Source organism: Acinonyx jubatus, chromosome A3 (assembly GCF_027475565.1).
Source record: "Acinonyx jubatus isolate Ajub_Pintada_27869175 chromosome A3, VMU_Ajub_asm_v1.0, whole genome shotgun sequence".
NCBI lineage: Eukaryota > Metazoa > Chordata > Mammalia > Carnivora > Felidae > Acinonyx > Acinonyx jubatus.
Window position 1 is genome coordinate 120,812,107 of NC_069388.1, and position 15,288 is coordinate 120,827,394.

Here is a 15,288-nt window from a genome sequence, read left to right on the forward strand (position 1 = left end):
GACATTTTCTTTACCTTTGTAGGTGCTTACAAAAAATTATTTTGGAATTTTTTTGCCAAATTCTATACTTGATATGGAATCTACTTCCTTAAAATTTGATTTCTCTAGTTATTGTATATTTACTTCATTAATTGCCTCTTTTAAAAATCACTTATTTGGTTACTGATTTTTAGGAATTTATTCTTTCAACAAAACTTATTCAAATAACACATCGAGTGCCTTCTATGTTCAAGGCACCATTGTAGGTTATAAGATTACAGCAGCAAATAGTACAAAGCCCTTGTCATCGCAGATTTAATGTTCTAGTAGACAAACAGAAAATAATAGGATGAATAGGTGAAACTTACAGTGGAAGTATATAAATTTCTTGAGAAAGAACATTCCAGAGAGAGGATACATCGAGTGTAGGGATTTGAGGCAGGAACATGCTTGGCCTTTCTAGGAACAGTAGGGCTGTGATAAAGGAGCAGTCATTGAAGGCAAGGTTGGAAAGACAACTGGGGTTGGACGTGCTAATGACATTAGACTTTAAATGTGTTGACAAATTATTGATGAATCTCAAGGAGTGAGACATGATCTGTTTGCATTTTAAACAAAGATCTAGATCATTGGTTTTCAAGGCAGTGATTTTTGCCCTCCAGGAAACATTTGGCGATGTGTGCATAATTTTTTTTTTCCTTAAACAACCAGATGGGTGCTAGTGTCATCTCGATGGTAGAGGTAAAGGATGCTAATAAATATCCTAAAATGCACAGAGAAACCAGCCCCCTCCCAACAAATAGTTATCTGGCCCAAAATGTTAATACTGCTGGATTGAATACTCTGTTCTTACCATCTATCAATACAAAATCAGTGTATTGAGAGTATTATCTATTAGGATAAAGCAGTTACCCATTTGCTGGTGCTTTCATTTTGAACTTTGCACTAGCTGATCTCTATTTTTTTTTCATTTTAGGTTAAAATGCAACATATTTGGGAAAAAATTACATGGCGATTTTAGAGTAATTGACAATTTTGTGACATTATACCTTTCCATAAAAAATGTGGAGTACAAGTACCACATTTCTCTGTTTTATTTGTTCTCATACATATGTGTGTACACATAAATATGTGCACATACATCTGTGTGATTTTTATACAAATTCACTAGAATAACACATACTGTTTTGTATACCTCTACTCTAGAACTTGACATGTTTTATAATACTTCTTTAGTTATATATTTTCCCCTTCCAGACTGTAAATATAATGAAGTCAGGTGTAGTAGTATACTAATCTCAGTGATGGAAATCCAAGATATGCTTATTAAATATTTGTTAAGTATTTTGAGGTCCTCAAAAAACAGGTATATGGGGTGTTTTCCAATTACTTTTCCACCATAGCAATTAAGATTGTGTTTTGGAGAAGAAAATATCAAATAAGTGTAAGAGAACCAGGATAACAGGGTGAATGTCTCAAGGCTGACTTGATTAAGATGAAGTACAATGATGATCAAATATAAGAAGACAAGTTGACCCATTGCCATATTCCTGACTCAAGGCATCTAGAATTTACTCCCCCCCTTGACAGAGTATATTTTAATTTCAGTATGTAGTATTAACTTTGGCAACTCGCCTCAGTGTCTACCCTAAGATAATGCCCACAGTGCCTAAAATATGCAGTCTAACCCACTGCTCATGGCCTCCTGAGTAAGGAGTGTTTGGAGTAGACAGTGACACAGCTCTTTTATAATTACTGCATAAGTGATTCATGACCCTTCTTCACAGGTTCTCTTTAGTTATTTGTGTAAAAAACAACTTTGTGGTCTAATTAATCTGTCCACAGTACTTCCCTCTTCACTTTTTTTCTCATTTTTCATCTTATTTTTATCATTTTTTTAGTATAGTTGACACACAATGTTACATTAGTTTCAGGTATACCACCTCTCAGAATCCCATAAAGATAACTTAGTTCAGAAGGACAAGGGTACACTCACAACCACAAGAACTCTTAGAGATGGAAAAGTACCAGCCATTCCACAGCTGTGAAGGTTCATCCATGAAAGTTATACCAAGCTTTTCTCTCATCAAACCTTTGGCTATGCCTTTATCTCCAACAAAGAAAAAACAATTAAAAAAAAAAGACCAGAGGCTCATAAACTGTATAGACAAGTATATTTTGGCAACACATATACAAAAAGAATGGAGGAATCTCGAAGTTACTATCAATAAACACTCCTGTTAGGAAGGGGAATGATGGGAGACTTATAGAACACACTAGTCCATAGAAATTCCAAAATCCCAGTGGGCAGATTTCCCAGGTATCATTACTTTAAGGATAGGAAGTTATTCGAGTAAGCCCTGATTTTCCTTCTTTAGAGGAACTTCCCAGTATATTTTTTTCTATACCTCTTGACTCTGCTGCTCTGCAAAATTCTTCCTTTCTCAAAAAAGTTGGAGTTTTCTATGATTTGATACTAATTAACTCTTTATACTAAAGCTGTACTTACCATTCTTTTTGAGATGTTTCTATTTTACATTTAATTACTCTTTTTGAGATATGTTTCTCTTTTACATCTAATTATAGCCTATTTGAGTTCATTCACTGGGCTACTCATGTCATATTCTTGTCTTGGCAATAGCAAAGCCCAAGAAAAGAGGCATATTTGTGCAAAATTATTTTAAGCCTCTGTCTAGATTATGTCCAATAACATATTCACCAAAGCTAGCTACATGTCTATCCATAATATCAGACAAGCACAGAAATACATTCTTCCCATGTAGGTCAAAGGGAGGTAGTGAATATTTGTTGAATTTAATATACGAATAATTTAACATACTACACCTATGATAGAAGTGGTAAGCAGGATATATATGCAAGGTTCCAGGGCTAAAAGGAAAGAACCAATATCTAGTCACTGTAGTGATTAATTGAATTAAAGGCTGAACAAATCCTACATTTGGTGATGTCACAGTTAGTGACAGAGACTAATTGCCCTACAGGGGTCAGGAATTAGTCATTCTTATTGGCAGAGCAATAGATACAATGGAAAGAACGGAGTAAGACCAAATTTGGATGAAATAATCTATGTGGCTTTGTACAAGCTATGAACCAATCTGTATCTAGTTCTTTTTTTTTAATTTTTAAAAAAATTTATTTATTTTTGAGAGAGAGCATGAGTGGGGAGGAGAGAGAGAGAGAGAGAGAGAGAGAGAATCTGAAGCAGGCTGCAGGCTCTGAGCTGTCAGCACAGACCTGACAAGGGACTTGAACTTATGAACCACAAGATCATGACCTGAGCCGAAGTCGGATGCTTAACCGACTGAGCCACCCAGGTGCCCTTCCTGTTTAGTTAAATATGAACACTTACAGCCTACCTTATGTGATGCTATAGTGAATATATGTATTTCAGAATATACTATACAGAAAAAATATACATACATATATATACAGAGATATCACTACACATTTTATTCTTATTTAAATGTTACATCCTCCAATTTCCACTTTTAGCACACAGAATGCCTGAATTTGATTTCTTTTTAGCTGACAAAGAAGATTGAATTTCAAAGAGAATTTTTGTTAACCCCAATAGATACAGTGAAGTATATAGTAGTAGTAGTAAGAGAAAGGGAAAATGTTATAAATGAAAGTCTTATATAATTAGAAATAATTATTTAATGTGATGGTAGATAAAATTGAGTACATCCTGGGCTGTGATCGGGGAAATACCTTAAGCTCCACTGTGCATATTCAATCTACATCTACAGTGAATATTTATACCAACTTTAATTATCACACTGGAGATTTATAAATCAGGTTTCGGATTATATTCTTTCTCTAAGGGGTGAAAAAGAGATAAATCGTTAAACTCTGTGATGAAGAAAGAACTATAGACCAATTTTCATGCAAAAGGCATAAAATCTTAGTACATCAATCTTCACAATGCATTGAAAAAAAATACAATTCACAAAGTTCTGTGTTAAACGGGCATTTTGGGCATAGGCCTAAATAAATATCCTCTTCTTGTAGCCAGTGTGTATGATGTTGTATAAAATGTACAAATGCACACATATACATTAAAAACTGTGTGTTTGCATTTAATAAAGAGACAAAGCCCTAGGGATCTGATATCACTGTTAGGGGCTAGAGATTCAATGCCAAAAGAGTATCAGCATTAGCTCCATGTACATAGGAAGCAGGAACTCTGGGATCCATGTTCATTTCTTGTAATGAAGCTGGAGGTGAGGTTTAGGGCCCCAAGCAATAGGTAGTATCAGTTATGTTCCCAGGAAAACATTTCTTGGTGCTGGAAGTATGAATAATTTTTCTGAGACATGACAGAATCTCTAGTAACTAAAGACTTTTTAAAATCTATTTCCAAGTAAGTGTTCCTCAGAAAGCTCTTCATAGCAGTGATCAGAAAACCATTCATATGTAAGATATATCTGCAACAAATTCCAATGATTTAAGGTTATACAGAACATATCTTTGACCAGAATGAAAAACAAAACAATTATCAACATCAAAATGAGAGCAAAATGACCAATCAAGCAAATAAACAACAATAACAACAACAACAAATATATATATATGTATATATATATGTGTGTTTCCACATATATGTGCATATATATATGTATATGTGTATATAAACAAAAAAATATATACATGCATACACACACAACAAAGTAAGCTTCTATGTAGTCCCTGGGATAAAATAAAAGCCATAGTTAAGACTGAAATGTTTGTATAATTTTTTGTTTTTTAAAAAATTTTTAGCTTACTCAGATTCAGTAGATTTGTAATTAGAAGCAAACTCAGCCTTAAATGCACTTTTAAGACTATATGTATATTTGAAAATGAATAAGCTAACCATTATACCTAAAAAAATCTGAGAAAAAAAATCAACAGACTCAATTTTAGGAAAGAAAAATAAAGGAAATAAAACAAATTAAAGTTTACTGAAATAGAATAGGAAAAAACCTAGAAATCAATGAAATAGAATTGAAGGATCCAAAAATAAATCCATACATATATTGTCAATTGATTTTTTAAGAGTGTGCCAAGACAGTTAAATTAAGGAAAGAACAGTTTTTTTCAGTACATTGTACTGAGCCAACTGGATATCCACATGTAATAAATTGAGTTTAAACTCCTATCTTATGCCACATACAAAGATTAACTTAAAATGGATCAAGGACCTAAGTGTAAATATAAAACAATAAGACATTTAGAATAAAATAGGTATTATCTCTGCAGTGTTGAGTTATGGAAAGTTTCTCCAGATATGCACTATAATCACAATTATAATTAGGAAAAAATAGGTAAATTGAACTGTGTCAAAATTGGAAAATTTTGTGCTTCAAAGGACACAAGAAAGTAAAAAAACCGACAAAATGTGAAAAATATATTTACAAACCACATATCTATTAAGAGACTTGTAACTAGAATGTACAAATAACTCTTAGCTCAACAATTTAGAAGAAATGACTCAAAAACAGGCAAAGAATTTGATTAGTCATTTCTCAAAGAATATATTCAAATGATTATAAAGCACATGAACAGATTCTCAATGTCATTAGTCAATATGGAAATGCAAATCAAAAACCACAACACTTCCTATTCACAAGGATGACTGCAGTTAAGGAGACAGACCAATAACAAGTGGCAAAGGTACTGAGAAACTGGAATTTTCAAACATTGCTAATATGAATGTCAAATAGTGAAGTCACTTTGGTAAAGAGTTTGTTGGTTCCTCAAAAAGTTAAACATAAAGTTGCCATATGACCCCAACAATTTCATTTCTAGGTATATACCCCAAAGAACTGAAAACAAGTTCCCACAAAAACTTGTACATGAATTTTCATAGCAGCATTATTTGTAATGGCCAAGGAGTGAAAACAGCATAAACACGTATCAACTGATGATAAATACAATGTGATCTATCCATACAATGGAATATTATTACCTGTAAAAGGGAATGATGTACTGATACATGCTAGGACTTGGATAAAGCCTGAAAATGAAATTGCTCAATGAAAGAAGCCAGGCACCACAGACCTTATATTGTATGATTCTGTTTACACAAAATGTCAAGAATAGCCAAATCTATAAAAACCTAAAGTAGATTAGTGGTTGCTTAGGCCTGGGAGGGCCTCACTCATTGTGAGTGAGAGGTTTTTTGGGATGATGGAAATGTTCTCAACTTAGATCAGTGTGATGGTTGCACAATTCTGTCAGTATACTAAAAACAACTGAATTGTGGACTACCAGAGGGTGAATTTAATATCTGAATATCTCAATAGAGATATTTTTAAGTTAATAATTATGTTTCTCGAGTGGTTCCATATTGTATTGGTATCTCATTCCTTTTTGTAACTCGTATCAGTGTTTCATTCTTTTTCTTGACGAGTATTATTCCATGGTATGGACATGCCACATTTTTTTAATCCACTCACAAGTTGATGGATATTTTTCAATTTTGGCTATAATAACAATGCTGCTACAAGCATTCATATCCAAGTCTTCATGTGGACATATGTTTTCATTCCTCTGTTAGATTCTTTGTAATGAAATTGCTGTTTATTTTTTAATGAGTGCTTATGTGTAACTTTGTAAGAAACTGAAAGATTGGGGTCAAAATGATAGTGGTTGTAGTTTATCCATATCCTCACCAATTCTTGGTATCATATGTATTACTATAGCCAGTGGACGTATCGCATTGTGGTTTTACATTACATGTCTAATGACTAACAATATAAGCACCCTTTCATATACTTATTAGCCAGTTATATGTCTTACTTTTTGTTAATATTTTTAAATGTTTATTTTAAGAGAGACAGAGAGAGAGAGAGAACAAACAAGCAAGGGAGGGGCAAAGAGAGGGAGACAGAAAATCCCAAGCAGGTTCTGCACTGTCAGCACAGAGCCCATCTTGGGGCTTCATCTCAGGAACTGTGAGATCATGACCTGAGCCAAATCAAGAGTCACATGCTTAACCAATGAAGCCACCCAGGTACCCCAGTTTTATCTTATTTTGTGAAATACCTAGTCAAATGTTTTACTAAATTTTAATTGGATAGTTAACTTCTTATTATTGTGTTGTAAGTATTCTTTTTTTTTTAGTTTGTTTTATTATTTAAGATTGAGAGAAGACAGACAGAGAGTGAGAACCCCAAGCAGGCTCCTTGTTGTCAGCACTGAGCTCGACATGGGGCTCGATCTCATGAACCATTAGACTGTGATCTGTGCCAAAATCAGGAGTCAGATACTCAGTCAGACACTGACTGAGCTCCCCAGGTACCCAAAATTATAAGTATTCTTTGTATATTCTGGATACCAGTCTTTATCAGACATAATATTTGTAAATATTTTCTCCCAGGCTATTAGATTTTTATTTTTAATGGCTTAATTTTAAGCACAATTTGTTGATCTTTTAATGAAGTCCAACTTATCATTTTTATTTTATGATTCATGCTTTTGGTATCTAAAAAGTTCTTTGCCTATTTCAAGGTCAAGAAATTTTCTCCTGTGTTTTCTTTTATAGTGTTCTTACCTTTAGACTGTGATTTACTTTGAGTTAACATGTGTATATGGTGTGAGACAAGGGGTTACATTGTGTGTGTGTGTGTATTTGCCTGTGAATATACAATTGTCAATTTGTTGAATGATGCTCAGTCTTTCTCGCTGAGGTGTCTTGGCACATTTGTTAAAAATTTGTCAAAGATAAATATAAGAGTTTATTTGTGGACTATCAATTCAGCTCCATTAATTTATATGCCCATCCTTTTGCCAATATTATACTATCTTGAATACTATGGTTTTACAGTATGCTTTGTAATTAAGTAACCTAAGTCTTCCAACATTTTTCTTCTCTTTCAAGATCTGTTTTAACTACTCTGGGTCCTTTGCATTTCTGTATAAAGATTAAGATCAGATTGTCAATTACTGCAGAAAATCCCGTGAAGATTTACATGAGAATTTCATGAAATATATATATCAATGGAGAAAATTGCTATTTTTATAGTGATATTTAAATTTTAAGAGTCATGAATATGGGAAGTCCATTTATTTAAATCATTGCTAACTTATCTCAGCAATGTTTCATAGTTTTCAGCATACAAAACTTATGCTTCCATTATTTAGTTTATTTCTAAATATTTAGTGGCATTATTAATATAATTATCTTTAAGATAATTATAATATAATTATCTTTTTATATTAATATAATTATATTTATTTTCAGATTACTTGTGACTAGTGTATCATTTAGTTTGAAAGATAAGTAAGACTGTCAATTTTCTAGAACAAATTTAATACAATTTATTCAAAGATAAATATAAAATTTTAATTTATGAATTTATTTTGTTATTGTAAGGCTTTATACATATAAATGTTTATGAAATGTAATAAGACCTATTGATTTGGAGGTGCACTACGTGGGTTAATACTCTTGCAGTGGATGTGTTTATTCTTTCATGTAACTTTCTTTTTTTCTTAATATTTATTTATTTATGAGAGAGAGAGAGAGAGACAGAGTGTGAGTGGTGAAGGAGCAGACAGAGAGGGAGGCAAAGAATCCGAAACAGGCTCCAGGCTCCAAGCTGTCAGCAGAGAGCCCAACATAGGGCTCAAACTCACAAACAGCGAGATCATGACCTGAGCCGAAGTTGGACACTTAACTGACTGAGCCACCCAGGCACCCCTCTTTCATGTAATTTTAGTTTTGCCCCTAAGTGTGCTTTTTTATTATTCTATTCAAAATTATAAAAGAGTTTTCTATAAAGAAAAAGTGAGTAGATAGATTTGATGAGGTTCCAGCTATATAGCTTTCTTATTTTACATGTATGTCACAGTATCTACCATTAAATCCACTAACATAGAATGTTATATCCCTTCAATTACTATTTTACTCAAGTAGGACGAATTTTAAGTATCCTAACTACTTTTCCATGTTTCGATGTGAAACTTACTTTAGGGCTGTTACAGGAGAACAGTTTCGCTTCTCTTTGATTAAAAAAAAAACTGCAAATTTAATAGGTAGAGAACTATTTGCAAATGAAAATACAAGATAAAATGTACTGTAGAACTATTTTCAGAAGTCGCAGAAAATTCTCCAGCATACAATCAAATTATAGCTGATCTGGAAGTCAGTAGACTTATACTATGTATAATTCAAGAAATAACCAAAGAATTAACTATGGTCTCAGAATCCCTGTAAGCAAAAAACTCCAAGACTTAGGCAGAATTATTGGAGCAGAGCCTGTAGGAGTTCACTTTAATACCTGTAAACTGTAAGCTAAACTTTCCCACAATCTTCTTAAAACTAAAGCCAAGAGGGGCTCCTGTGTGGCTCAGTTGGTTAGGAGACTGACTTCGGCTCTGGTCATGATCTTGCAGTTCATGAGTTTGAGCCCCACATCGGGCTCTGTGCTGACAGCTGAGAGCCTGGAGCCTGCTTTGGATTCTGTGTTTCCCCCTCTCTCTGCTCCTCCCCTGCTCACACTCTGTGTCTCTCAGTCTCTCAATAATAAATAAATGTTAAAAAGAATTAAAAAGAAAAAAACAAAAAACTAAAGCCAAGAAAAGTCTTGGGCCGATAGCAATGAGGAAAACATGAGAAAATTATTAGAAAAAAATCTATGTACCTTCATACCAGTCCTTGTAATATGCTAAGTTAAAGGAAAAACCCACTAATATTCAAGATATATATTTGTCATAGATATGGAGGCCAATTAACAAATATTTATGTTTAGGGTAAGCATTACTGTGAAGCAAGCTATAACAATTTTGATTAACCCATAGCCAAATATTTGCTATAATAGATTTATGCTTAGCTTTCTTTATGGTCCCCATTGATAAGCATATCCAGTATTTACTGTTTTCACCTGGAAAAAAGTTTACTTGGAAATTTGTGCTTTGAAAGTTAATTTTTAGGTATAACACCAAAAGCATGATTCTTTAAAATAATTGATAAATTTTACTTTATTCAAATTAAAAACAACTTTTGGTCTCAGAAGATATTGTTAAGAGAATGGAAGACAATCCACGAACTGTGAGAAAATATTTTGAAAGCACCTGTCTGACAAAGGTCTCATATTCAATATAATTGCCCATTATGGAATTCAAATTGAAATATGAGATCCAACTCCATAACTATTATAATAACTAAAGGAAGAAAATACAGTATCAATTGTTGGCAAGGATGCAGAACAAGAGGAACATTCATGAATGCTGGTGGTAATACAAATAAGAAAGTCTTTTTTGAAAATACTTTGGCAGTTTTTTAAAAAGGCAAACACAGGTTCCTCATATGATTCATCAGTCCTCATATTAGGCATTTACCTACATGAGTTGAACCCTTAGGTCCACACAAAAACCTGTTCGAAAGTGTTTATTGTAGTTTATTCATGATTGCCCAAAGCTGGAAGCAATCATGGTATCTTCACTAAGTAAATAGATAAACCAACTAAGGTATATCCACTCAATGAAATATTACGCTATGATTAAAAAAAAAGAACTATCAGGCCATGAAAAGACATGGATAAATCTAAAACACATATTGTTCAGTGAAGTAGCCAGTATTAAAAGGCTCTATTTTGTATGGTTCCATTTATATAACATTCTGGAAATGGCAAATCTATAATGCAGGTAAAAGTCAGTGATTTTAGGGCTTTAAGGGTTGGGGGAGAATGTTAAACTGATGAAACACAGGGGATTATTTTAGGGCAGTGATATTAGTTTGAATGATGCTATAATGTTGGATACATGTCACTATGTATTTCACAGCCCATAGAAATTTGCAGCAGAGAGAGTGAAACAATGCATGCAAATTGAAAAGAAAATATATTTATGTAGTCAGAGGATCCTAAGGCAGAATGCTGAATGTGACAAAACTATCTACTTGCATTACAAATTTATGAAAGAACCTTATTGGAGAGCATAGTCGAAGTAAGTACTGACCTAAGTAATTCAGAAATTAGTTGATAAGACTAAAGGCAAAGGAACTTCAAATAAGCACTGCATTGTAGTTTATATTCATTTCTCATAGGGGCACGTGTTAACCATTCCAATACTGCTGTACTTGTATACAGAATCTGAGCCATTAAATACATAAATGGAGAAGGTTGGAGACAGGTCTGTCACTGTTGGAATTGGAGGCTATAAATAATCAAGGGATAAAAGCTAGAATAATCCATGTGCTAATGGATTAGAGCTGAAGACACCAGTATGAACTCATGTTTAATAGATGGTTACACATAAGATTGTTTGTTTTTGTGTATATACAAAGCTTACTTTATACATATATAAGTTTTGTTGTCTCCGCTCAGCGTACCTAGAGGCAGCGGCACCACAGCAGCCATTAGCACACCAAGGATCTAGATATTGGTTTCTAATACTATTCTCTAATAAAAGGAACTAGGGTTTCTTGAAGAAATGGCTGATTCTAGAACTTAGACTAGATAGATGATAGATAGATGATAGATAGATAGATAGATAGATAGATAGATAGATAGAGGCATAGGCATATATAGAGAGATACATGGAGATATAGATTTGTCATCTATCTATATGCTTACCTATCTTTCTATTTACCTGTATCCCTAGTATCTTCTAGTGCTAGAAAACAACACAATGAGAGGAGTACATAAAAGGGACATAGGAGTCAACCAAAAGAGCTTCAATGGCCAATACTGGACAATTATTTTCCTATTTTTATTGTTGTTGTTGCCTGACAGTTAATTTCTGAAGTTCCTCTGGGAGAATAAATAGGTGAGGAATTATGTATCAACATGTTATATTTTACACACATGTTCAGTGTGTCAGCCATACAGAACAAAAAATGAGAGAAAATATAGCATAACAAGATGGGCCATGTGCATACTTCATGCTGAGTATAGTTTTATATGTACTCCACAGAACTGGTGATTTGGTTTGTCTGGAACGGATGGGTGTGAAGAATAGGAATAGTATCTGGGAACCCAAAAGGAAATATTGGCGTTTCCTCTCCGCTTAGAGACAAAATGCCTATGTTAGCTTTAGTTAGGAATGTGTGTGTGTGTGTGTGTGTGTGTGTGTGTGTGTGTGTGTGTGAGAGAGAGAGAGAGAGAGAGAGAGAGAGACTGTGCAAGCAAGAGGGAGGGGCAGAAGGAGAGAGAAGAGAGAGAGGGAGGGAGGGAAGGAGAGAATCTTAAGTAGGCTCCATGCTCAGCATGGAGCCTGATGTGGGGCTTGATCACAGTGCCATGAGATCATGACCTGAGCCAAAATCAAGAGTTGGATGCTTAACTGACTGAACCACCCAGGTGCCCCAGGAATATATATTTATTTCAAAATAGCATAAAATCAGTTCTTCTTCTTTCTTAATATGAAAAGGAGACCATTTTGGGGGCATCTGGGTGGCTCAGTCAGTTAAGTGGCCAACTCATGATTTCCGCTCAGGTCATGATCTCATGGTTAGTGAAATGGAGATCCACATTGGGCTCTATGCTGACAAAGTGGACCCTGCTTGGGATTCTCTCTCTCTCCTTTTCTCTCTGTCCCTGCCCCACTCGCATGCTCACTCGCGCTCCCTCTCTCTCTCTCAATATAAATAAACATTATTTAAAAAAAGAAAAAAGAAACAGAAGACATTTTATCAGTTTGCATGGGATCCAAACTGAGATGGACCTATAATACAAACAAGTGTTTACAATGGGATTGGGTTTTTTTTTTTCCTTAGGATACATCATAGGCACAAAAATCCTATCGTTCTAAAGCTGGTTTTTCAATAGTTACACTCTGTTTTTTTCAGGTGAGGGTTTCTTCCTTTGATATCTTGTAGTCTTATATTTTAAAAGTTAAAATAGGTTTTCAAGATTGATTGGAGGGGAATGAAAAGTAAAATATAGCCTGAAACCAAACATTTAGACTTTTAAGTTATTCTTGTTTTCTTGATTTTTTTTTCTTTAAAGGTGAATGGAATTGTCACTACAGAACTATGTTTTTTATTTGTCTCTGGAATGAACCTTGGTAATTCCACAAAGGCTACTGAGAGCTTTTAAAGAACAAGAGAACTGCATGCCTCCAGGGACTTGTCAGCACTTAGTATTGCTTGTTTTCTGTTCCCTTTGTTTTCAGGAAGAAACAAACTTTAGAATTTAAACAAGAAATACAGTCCTCATTAAGTATGAGCCTATGAGGAAACAAAAGAAGCTAGAGACCTTCCACAGGACTTTTAACCAGTGGAGAACCATGTTGGGGGTTATAAAGGCCAGGAGTGTGTACTCTGACTCTTGAGAAACATTTATAGAGGTGTTAAAAATGGAGGTAAATCTGGAAAATTAAAGCCCTGTTTATTTTTCTATACCTGTTCATTGCCCTAAAAGACCTACATGAAGTTAATTAAAAGGCTTGTTTTCTGGAGTCTTTGCCAGTGACTTTGTGCAGAGGGTGAGTGGGCTCCAGTAAGGTTGCCCAAATCCTGAGTGTTCTCTTCAGTTAATTATATTTATGTTGTATGTTTAGAATTTACAGTATACTTTCACTATAAGAATTTCTCTCTTCTAAAAAGCAACAAAAAAACCTTTTTCTTTTATTACCCAAATCCTGAATTTAAACCTCTTCATTAAAAAAATGTTTTTAATGTTTATTTTTTATTTTATTTTTGAGAGACAGAGTGTGAGCAGGGAGGAGCAGAGACAGGGAGACACAGAGTTCAAGGCAGGTTCCAGGCTCCAAGCTGTCAGCCCAGAGCCTGATGCAGGGCTCAAACTCGCAAACTGCAAGATCAGGAGCCAAGCCAAAGTCAGACGCTTCACCGACTGAACCACCCAGGTGCCCCTAAACCCCTTCGTTTTTTAAGTTTCAATTTATATGCACTCTCTACTACCAATCAACCCAGTAAAACTAATATCTTAAATATTAAGTCCATTGGCTTCTTTTCACCTTCCTACTTGACATCTCTAGAATGTGATGACTATGTTCTGAATCTCTGTCTTGGCATGGAATTTTCACTGTGTTCCGGAACCTTATTTCCACAACCCATAAGCATCTGCCCTGCGATGTCCCTTAGACCTTTCACATGCAAAACTGAAGTCCTCATCTTTCCTGACAAAACTGCTGCTTTTATCTCTAAAGACATAATCCAATAATTCCACTAGGTATCATGGGGTTATCCTATTCTCTTCCTTCTATTCTGTTTTTTCCATTTAATTGGCAACGGAGTCCTCTTGAATTTTACCATTGGCACATTTATCCAGTCAGTTACCCTTATCTGTTCCCATGGACCCTGCCCTGGCTTAGGTTCTTTCCTTCTCTCAGAGCTTTCTGGTTGTTTCCTCTCATGTAGCTTTTCTAAAATTTACATTTCTAAAATTTACATTTCTAAAATTTATCATGTGATTCTGATTCTTGATTGTATCTGTCTCCTCAGTGATCTCAGGACAAAGTATACCCTCTCAGTCCCATGAACTCTGCACATTTACAGCTAGGGCCCTAGGTACATTTAGCCTGAACTCCATGGACTCCAGACCTCATCCTCAGTCCCTCATATGGTCTAATGGGTTTTGATGCTACTGAGTTATTTTAAAATATAATTCTCAGTTTGAAGAAATGGTTCTCATTTCAAAGGCCAATAAAGTATCAGTCAGTAGAGTCTTGTTCTAATATGCTGCTCTATCCTCATTACCCCCCTGCAATAAATTTAATCCTTAAGTTCATGTGTTTTGAAAGCATTTTGTACAAATCTTGCCCCCATAACCAGTCCTTTCCCATGGTACTGGGGATTATATTCTGGAATTATATTTTCACACATCCCAGCTCTGTAACTAGCTCCGAGAGATTTCCCCCAGTAATTGGGAAGAAAAAAAATGAGGTGAAAAACACCCACATGTTGTTCATTTTTGTATTTCCAGCATCAGGCAGCTTTCTGGTAATTTATAGGCACTCAAATACATTCAAAAAAGACGTGATGTGCACCTCATTAGAAGCTCTACCAAAGAGACAATGTGAGTCACATCCAGCCTTATCACTACCTTCTAGATGGCCAAATTCTTGAAAACATGATATTTTACAAAGACCCAAAGGGTATGACTCAGGCTACACTGAAGATCTCCCTATCACATTTCAACTGAACACTTTTCCTCAGAGCTTAGAAAAGTGGCTTTTCCCATTTCTCCTTTTTTTTTTTTTGCATACCTTTCAAGTCATCAGTAAAAAAGATAATTTGTCTCTATCCATATAGAATTTCAGAGTTTGAAATAGAAAATATCCAAGTTGCAAAGCTATTTTTTACCTGATATTGAAGAAAATTATATTAAGTGCTAC